This window comes from Rattus norvegicus, chromosome X (assembly GCF_021556685.1).
Source record: "Rattus norvegicus strain SHRSP/BbbUtx chromosome X, alternate assembly SHRSP_T2T, whole genome shotgun sequence".
Lineage (NCBI taxonomy): Eukaryota > Metazoa > Chordata > Mammalia > Rodentia > Muridae > Rattus > Rattus norvegicus.
The window spans coordinates 144,526,318-144,533,425 of record NC_141554.1 but is presented as its reverse complement, the minus strand read 5'-3'; positions in this window follow the sequence as shown (position 1 = coordinate 144,533,425).

Here is a 7,108-nt window from a genome sequence, read left to right as displayed (position 1 = left end):
AGTGTAGCATATTGTGGTGGGCCCTCAAAGCTAAACAGCCAGTAACCACATGATTCAATAAACCTAGATGCACCCAAAGGAGAAGAAATCAGAAATTGGAAGAATTAGTCACACATTAGTCAAAAGAGCTAAACTTTAGAGTCAATTTTACGTCTGTCAATTGATGAATGGATAAAGAAAATGTAGTTCATAGTCAATGAAATATGATATATACTTTTAAAGGAAATAAGTTCTGTCATTCACAGCTAAATGCATGGAACCAGAGCATTAGAACATTTTAAAGTACAAAACTGAGTGCAGCTGAATACAATCAAAAGCCCATGTCTGGGGAGATCTTAGGTCCTTTGGGGAAGCTAATACTGATATTTTATTAAATGAATATGGTGTTGAACTGTCTTTTAAATATTTATATTCATGCCTATAGATCAGTTCTGCTTTCGACCTAGATAAGAGAAGTTTCTTTTCGAAGTGAGCGATGATTAGTGTAGACACTCGTAACTGGACAAAGTGATGAGAATAACTGAGTAATGAGTGACCAACACCAGAAAAGCTCTGGGAACCTGAAGTGGAAGGCAGAGCTGAAAGAATGAATGGAAGAACTAGAGGATGGAGAGGAGAGCTGAGAAACACTGTCTCCTGGACTTTATGTAGCCACTACACTCATGAATGTGCCAATAGTTGCCTGCATACGACGAAGGCCATCAACATTGCATCATGGATGGGAGAGGGGGCCACAAGGCTCCATATCTCCTTGATGAATTATTGGCTGTTACTGGTTGCTGGATGGAGAAAATGGTGTTCCTTAATGGTGGAGCCACTGGTAATCTACCCTTTGCTGAAGGAGATAACCTATGTTAATGCAAACAATTGCAATCAGAGGTAGCAGAACATCAAATAAACACATGAAGGTTACAAAGGAACTTTTTGGGAAGTAGAAAGTTGTATAATTTGACCTCACTCTAGGAGTATATAGATAGTACAGATTGGAATTGATGAGTTTTTTTTTTTTAAAAAAAACTACAACAACAACAACAACAAAAACCCAAGAGGATACAATTTGGATAGGTAGGGAAAAGCAGAATGTACCTTGGGAGAGTTGTGGGGAGGGGGAGTAAATATGATTAAAACATGTTATATGAAACTCAAGTAATTAATACAAAATTAAAAACCTGCACTTCTTCCAGTGTACATATAATTTTATTATTTAGTAAAATCAAAAGCAAATTTGCATTCTAGCAAATAAAAGACATGAAGTTGTATAGGGATGGGTAAGAGATGGATTATATCTAGGAGAAGATATAAGGAGTGAACATGATCAAAATACATCTTATGAAATTCTAAAAGATGTTTTTGATCAAGCCAGCAAAAGTCCCAGTGTAGTTGAGGTAGATGGTCTCCAGGCCCCATCCCATACTAATGAGCTATTGGCAGTGGGTTATTGCTGGAAAAGGAAGCATCATTCCTGAGTGGGGATATGGGTACTGGTAAGTTTTCATTCCCATTTTTTAAAGAATTATGTATTTATTTAATGTATATAAGTACACTGTCACTGTCTTCAGACACACCAGAAGAGGGCATTGGATTTCATTGCAGATGGTTGTGAGCTACCATGTGGTTGCTGGGATTTGAACTCAGGACCTCTGGAAGAGCAGTCAGTGCTCCTAACAACTGAGCTATCCGCTCCAGGTCCCTGGTAGGTTTTCTTGATCAAGTAATATCCCACCCTCTATGCACATATGAGTTTCACTAACAGGTCTTAGTAGCTTATTAAAAAAGTAAAAAGACATGAATTTTGGAGGGGGAGAATGGAAGAGGAGAAAGGAGTAGATGGCATAATATTTCATTGTAGTTATATACGAACTTCTTAAAAATAAGAAAACGTTAAGATAAAATTTCAAAATTAAAGAAAATTATTAGCATATATTATTATATGAAATGATGGGTTTCATAATTACAGTTTTATTCAAGTACATCAAGTGCTGTGACCATATTCACTTCTACTATACTCTCCTATGCCCTGTCCTGATACTTCTTTTCCCTTTTCCAAAAAGTTCCCCTCCTACTGTCATGTCATATGTATGTATGAATGCTTATGTAAGTGGAGGCTCTGCATGTAAGGGTAAAAAGGCAATATTTAAGTTTGTCTTATTTCCCTTGATATGATGGTGTCCAGCTCCAGGTATTTGCCTGGAGATGATAGAACATTATTCTATTCCTTATAACAGCTGAATATTGCTTCTTGCTGAATTATACATACATTTTATTATTCTGTATCCCCCCCATTCAACATCCAAATTATGGCAGGGATACAATATGTGTGGCACTTCATCACATTTTTGTATTAAAAAGTTAAGTTTTATTGAGCAGTGAGAACATAGTGCTGGGATCACACACACACACACACACACACACACACGCACACGAACTTACACACTCATGGATGCACGAAAGCACTTGACATTTTGGATGAAGCAGAGCAAGTGCCACACTTAGAGCAAGGCAGCAATTTTGCCCTGCGGGTCTAAATAAATCAAGGATGCATTTGGGCTCCACATACTCTATAGAAGTGCACTCTCTGCTGTCCACATGTCATTTACCCTGTCAACTTCTCAGGAAACTTTGAGGTCCATGAGAGAGCGAGAATAATCATCTTCAATCTTGCCTGCTTTCTGATCATAGTCAATTATCCTGGATTGTCTGTCTTACATCTAGTACTCTAGAAATACTGTGTGCCTTCCCTCTACCCAGAGTGATTTTCTAATAAAAAAAATTTCCTCACTTTCAGTGCAAGTTTCTTATCTTCTTTCCCTTCCGTAGTACCTCTTAGACAGGTAGTTCTCAATCCTGGCTATGTAACAGAATCATCTGAAAGATATTGCTAAGAAATGCCAGTATCCTAGAGTACAAACCCAAGACTGTAGCAATTCAGAATTAACACAGGCCCTGGAATATCAGTATTTCTAATGAGCGCCTACAGGCTCTTTTGAGTCATTTAGGATAAACCCTGACTCTCCAAATGCTCCTCTTTCCCAACCAGAGACTGCCTTTCTCTGCAGCATGAATTTAAGAGACTGTGCAAGATGCCTAACTTCTCAAGCCCCCTGGCAACAATGGCCTGCACTTTCTGTCTTCTCTTCTGATTTTTAACAGCTTGGGTTGTGATCCCAATGAAAAGTGGGAATTTCAGTGATGTCTATGGGCACATGTCCACCATCTCAGTAACTAAAAGATAGAGACTGGAGGACCAGGATTTCAAGGCCATCCTCAGCTACAAAGAGGGTTTGAGGTCTATTTGGGCAACATAAGACTCTGTTTTGAAAAAGAAAGGAAGGGATGATTGAAGGAAAGAAGGAAGGAAGGAAATTTCAGAAAGAAAGAAAATTTCAGAAGCAACTCAAATAATTTTGCAGCTCCTTGAGTACTTGGTGCCAGCAAGATGGTGGGATGAGAAAAACAAATAAAATGAGACCTGAATTCACAGAACTCATGGTTGAGAATAAAGTAAATATATAAGAGGGTTTCAAATAATTCTTCATGCTGTAAAGGGAATAAAGTTAAGTCATGGTGAAAAGGCAGGATGCTAAGAGATAGGATCTTAGGGGTGGCTTCTCTTGAAGAAAGAGTTAGAGGTGACCCCCACCCCCTTTAGGGAAGATTGTGTGTAGGAGACACCGGAACACTTTTAAATGAGGCAGCCATGTAATGTGAATCACATTTCTACAAATAAACATTGGAGGTAATGTTATGCTTACAGAAAAGTTTCCAAGATAATGAAGAATATTTCTGGACACCTTTGCCCAATTTCTCCCAATTTTGTTGGGATTTTTGTTTGTTTTTCTCTGTTGTGGCTGAGTGTCTTGCAACAAGATCTTGCTATGTGGCCCAGGCTGTCCTTGATCCTCCTGCCTCCGCCTTCTGAGTGATCAGATGATAGGCCTGTAAGTAATAAGATGACAACCATACTGCCTTCCTTTCTCCTGTTTCTAACATCTTAAAAATACCCACATTATATAAGTAGATTTCACTCATTCTTACCCTTTCCCTTTTCTTGTTTCAGGTTTAAATTTAGGACCTCCCATTGTATTTAATTACTACATTTTCATGATGTTTTCTGGTATGGGATACTTTCATTGTTTTCCATAACTAAAGATTTTGAAGAGTTCCAATAATATACCCTCTTGTCAGTCACTGTCTTCAAAGCCAAGCTGCAGCCATATTGTGAAGTTCAGCTATACTTCATTACAAAACAATTCTCCCAGCTGGTTTTGTTAACTGTTCACCCCTTCCCTGTGCAGGAGTGAAGGCTTTCTGATAAAGGCTTTCTAAGTGTTGCCTGTTGTAGGGTGGAGTAATCAAAACCTCATCAGTAGCCCCTCACTTGTGCTCAGTAAGGAAGCCCAATAAACTAGTTGGTTCCCTAAAGTATAGCGAAATTGTATATTGGTTTGTCACTGGGACTTTAGCATAAAGGATAGACATTGTCTCCCCTGGGAAGGAATTTGAACAACAACCTTGTAAAATATCCTAATCTTGGTTTGTCTGATAATTTCCCCCACTATTAAGACTCATGCTGTGGGGTTTTGCTGTATTGTCATCTATATTGTTCCTCAGTTCCAGAATCAGCTTTTTTCTCCACGAGTGTGGGTGCCTTTTCCTAAGCTATGGCTTTTGAAACTAAGATCTATGTACCAGATGCTGTCATTGCTGACAGAACATCATTGCTCTGACATAGCCAGAAAACACATGATATGTACCAATCTATGTTTACATATGCAGGAACTTAGTGTATTTATTTATCTGTGCTCTCTTTGAACTCAGCCATACTCTATAATGATGTCTTCAACTCTAACAGAGTAATACATTTCACTGCATGAGAGTTTCAAAAGATCACTGCTTAAATATTGGTGGCATACCAAAAAGAGTAGCAAATGCTCCAAGAGTAAAGACCGTTGGTGCCATCTAGGCAAGAGGTGTTATAGACCTGAACTATGAAAAGTGACTCCAGACTTTGTAGATGAAGCTGGCAGGGATTGATGGTGGACTGCATGAGGACTGGGGGTAAAAGACTGAGGAATTAGGAAGGTGCAGGGATGCTTCCCCAACCTGGGATCTAAGAAAGTGCACAGTGGTACTCTGTGCTGAGCTGGAAAGGATGGGGCAGGCACAGCTTTAGAAAGGAGGGCTTTGATTTTGCTAAGTGTGAGGGGGTTCTTCTACAGCCCACACAGCAATGTCAAATCAGTAGGGATGCATAACCCTGTGGAGCTCATGCAAGACTTCTGAGCCTGAGATGCAAGTGTGGGTGTTATCAGCTTGTGGATGGAAACTGAAGTCAATGTCTAGATGAGATAAGTCAGGGAAGAGACCAGGTGTGACAGGGGAAGAAGAGGTCAGCACTATGACCCAAGCAATTAGAGATGACGAGAGGAAGAACCAGAGAAGCAGTTTGCCTTCAGGAGAGCTTGTGATTGACAGCGTGGTTGTTATCTGAGGTCTGTATTATACATTTCCTCAATGCCTGTGCTTTTCCACTGAGAAGGGGAGGAATTTCCATTTTTATTTTGTAACTGCTATGAGGAGGCAGGTGGAGATGATTCACCTTTTTTATTCAATCAACTCTTTGGGAGTGGTAGATTTTGGCTTGCTCTGCAGCCTTCTCTAGTGAAGTATATGCTCATTTGTTTTCTCGAGGGTTCAGTTGACTAATCCTCTGCCCTCATTTCCCTCACTATGTCACATTAATACCTTCATCAGGAGGCAAGCAGGGAGTGTGGGCTAATCTTTGGGGTGAGCACAAGTTGACTATTAGAGTACCTTGTATCACTAGGATAAACATGTCTCTATATGATCAAGGACCTCCTCCCCTTTCTAAGTATAATGGTAAACTGTATCAGTCTAACATTCCAAATCTCCCAAGAATGCCCAATTCTTAGACCAGTGTGCAATTCTACATCTTGTACCCTAGCTTAGCTTCTTCCTTTCCTACAAGGTTAAAGGGAACATCACTTTCAGCCTCTGGCCATGGGGCCTGCATTTCCTGCATTGCAGAACTGTACAATTTTAGACAAATTGTTTAACTTTCTTATGCTGTACTTTCTTTTCTTACATAATGAGCTCAATAATCACGTCACATTCTGAGTGACATCTTGAGCATTAAATTCATACTAAGTGTTGCAGAAGTATTAACTATTTTACTGCAACTGGCCAGCATGCCCATTAATAAGTCCCCAGCCTTCCTGGGCATTGTGTTACTTGACAACTTCTTTCTTTCATTATTTTTCTGTTTTCTTGGTTCCTTTTAAAGTCAACTACTGTGAGTTGGGCCTTGTTCAAGATGCTGAGGATATGGGCCAAAACAAGATGTACAAGGTCTCTGGTTCCAGATTCCAAATCTGGAACTACTTTTGAGCAGAATGGGAGAGCAGACAATAAAGCAAATTAGAAAGCATCTAATTTGGGGTAAGTGTGCACCAGCCTTTGAAGTACAATGAAGACGATAAAGGAGTCAGTGAGATAGGATGAGACTTGTCTTGCATGTGATAAAGGAAAAGCTTTCAGAGGCAATGGTGGCTTCTCATCAGCAAGAGGCACAGATAAATTCATTGCAAAGACCCCAAAGACAAGGACTGAGGCATGTTGACAGAACTGCCAGGCCAGTAAAACAGACTAGAGTGGCCACGGGGGCATCGAGCAGAGGTGTTGAGTGCTTACAACACCTCACTTTCCCCTTCTTAAAAAATCATAGAACTAGTCTCCAGGATTAGTACTCTTTGTCATTACATGGGACAAAAAGACTGACTTATGACCAGTGAAATGTGAGCAGAAGTGATATCATACATACATAAATATGTGGATGTGTATATAGACATACCTTCCAGCATGTGATTCTGAATTCTCTTTTTCCTACTTGCTATATACAAAACAAACCAACAGGCCATCTACAAAGCTCTTGAAGATCTCAGAACCATAATGTAGAAGTTCTCAATTTTCCCAAGTACATGAAGTGGACCCAGCAGTTAAGAGTTTGGGATTTGGGAATCATATGGGATGCAAGTCTCACACATCTCAATACTGCGAGGTGGGACAAGGTAAGATCAGATAGAGGGAA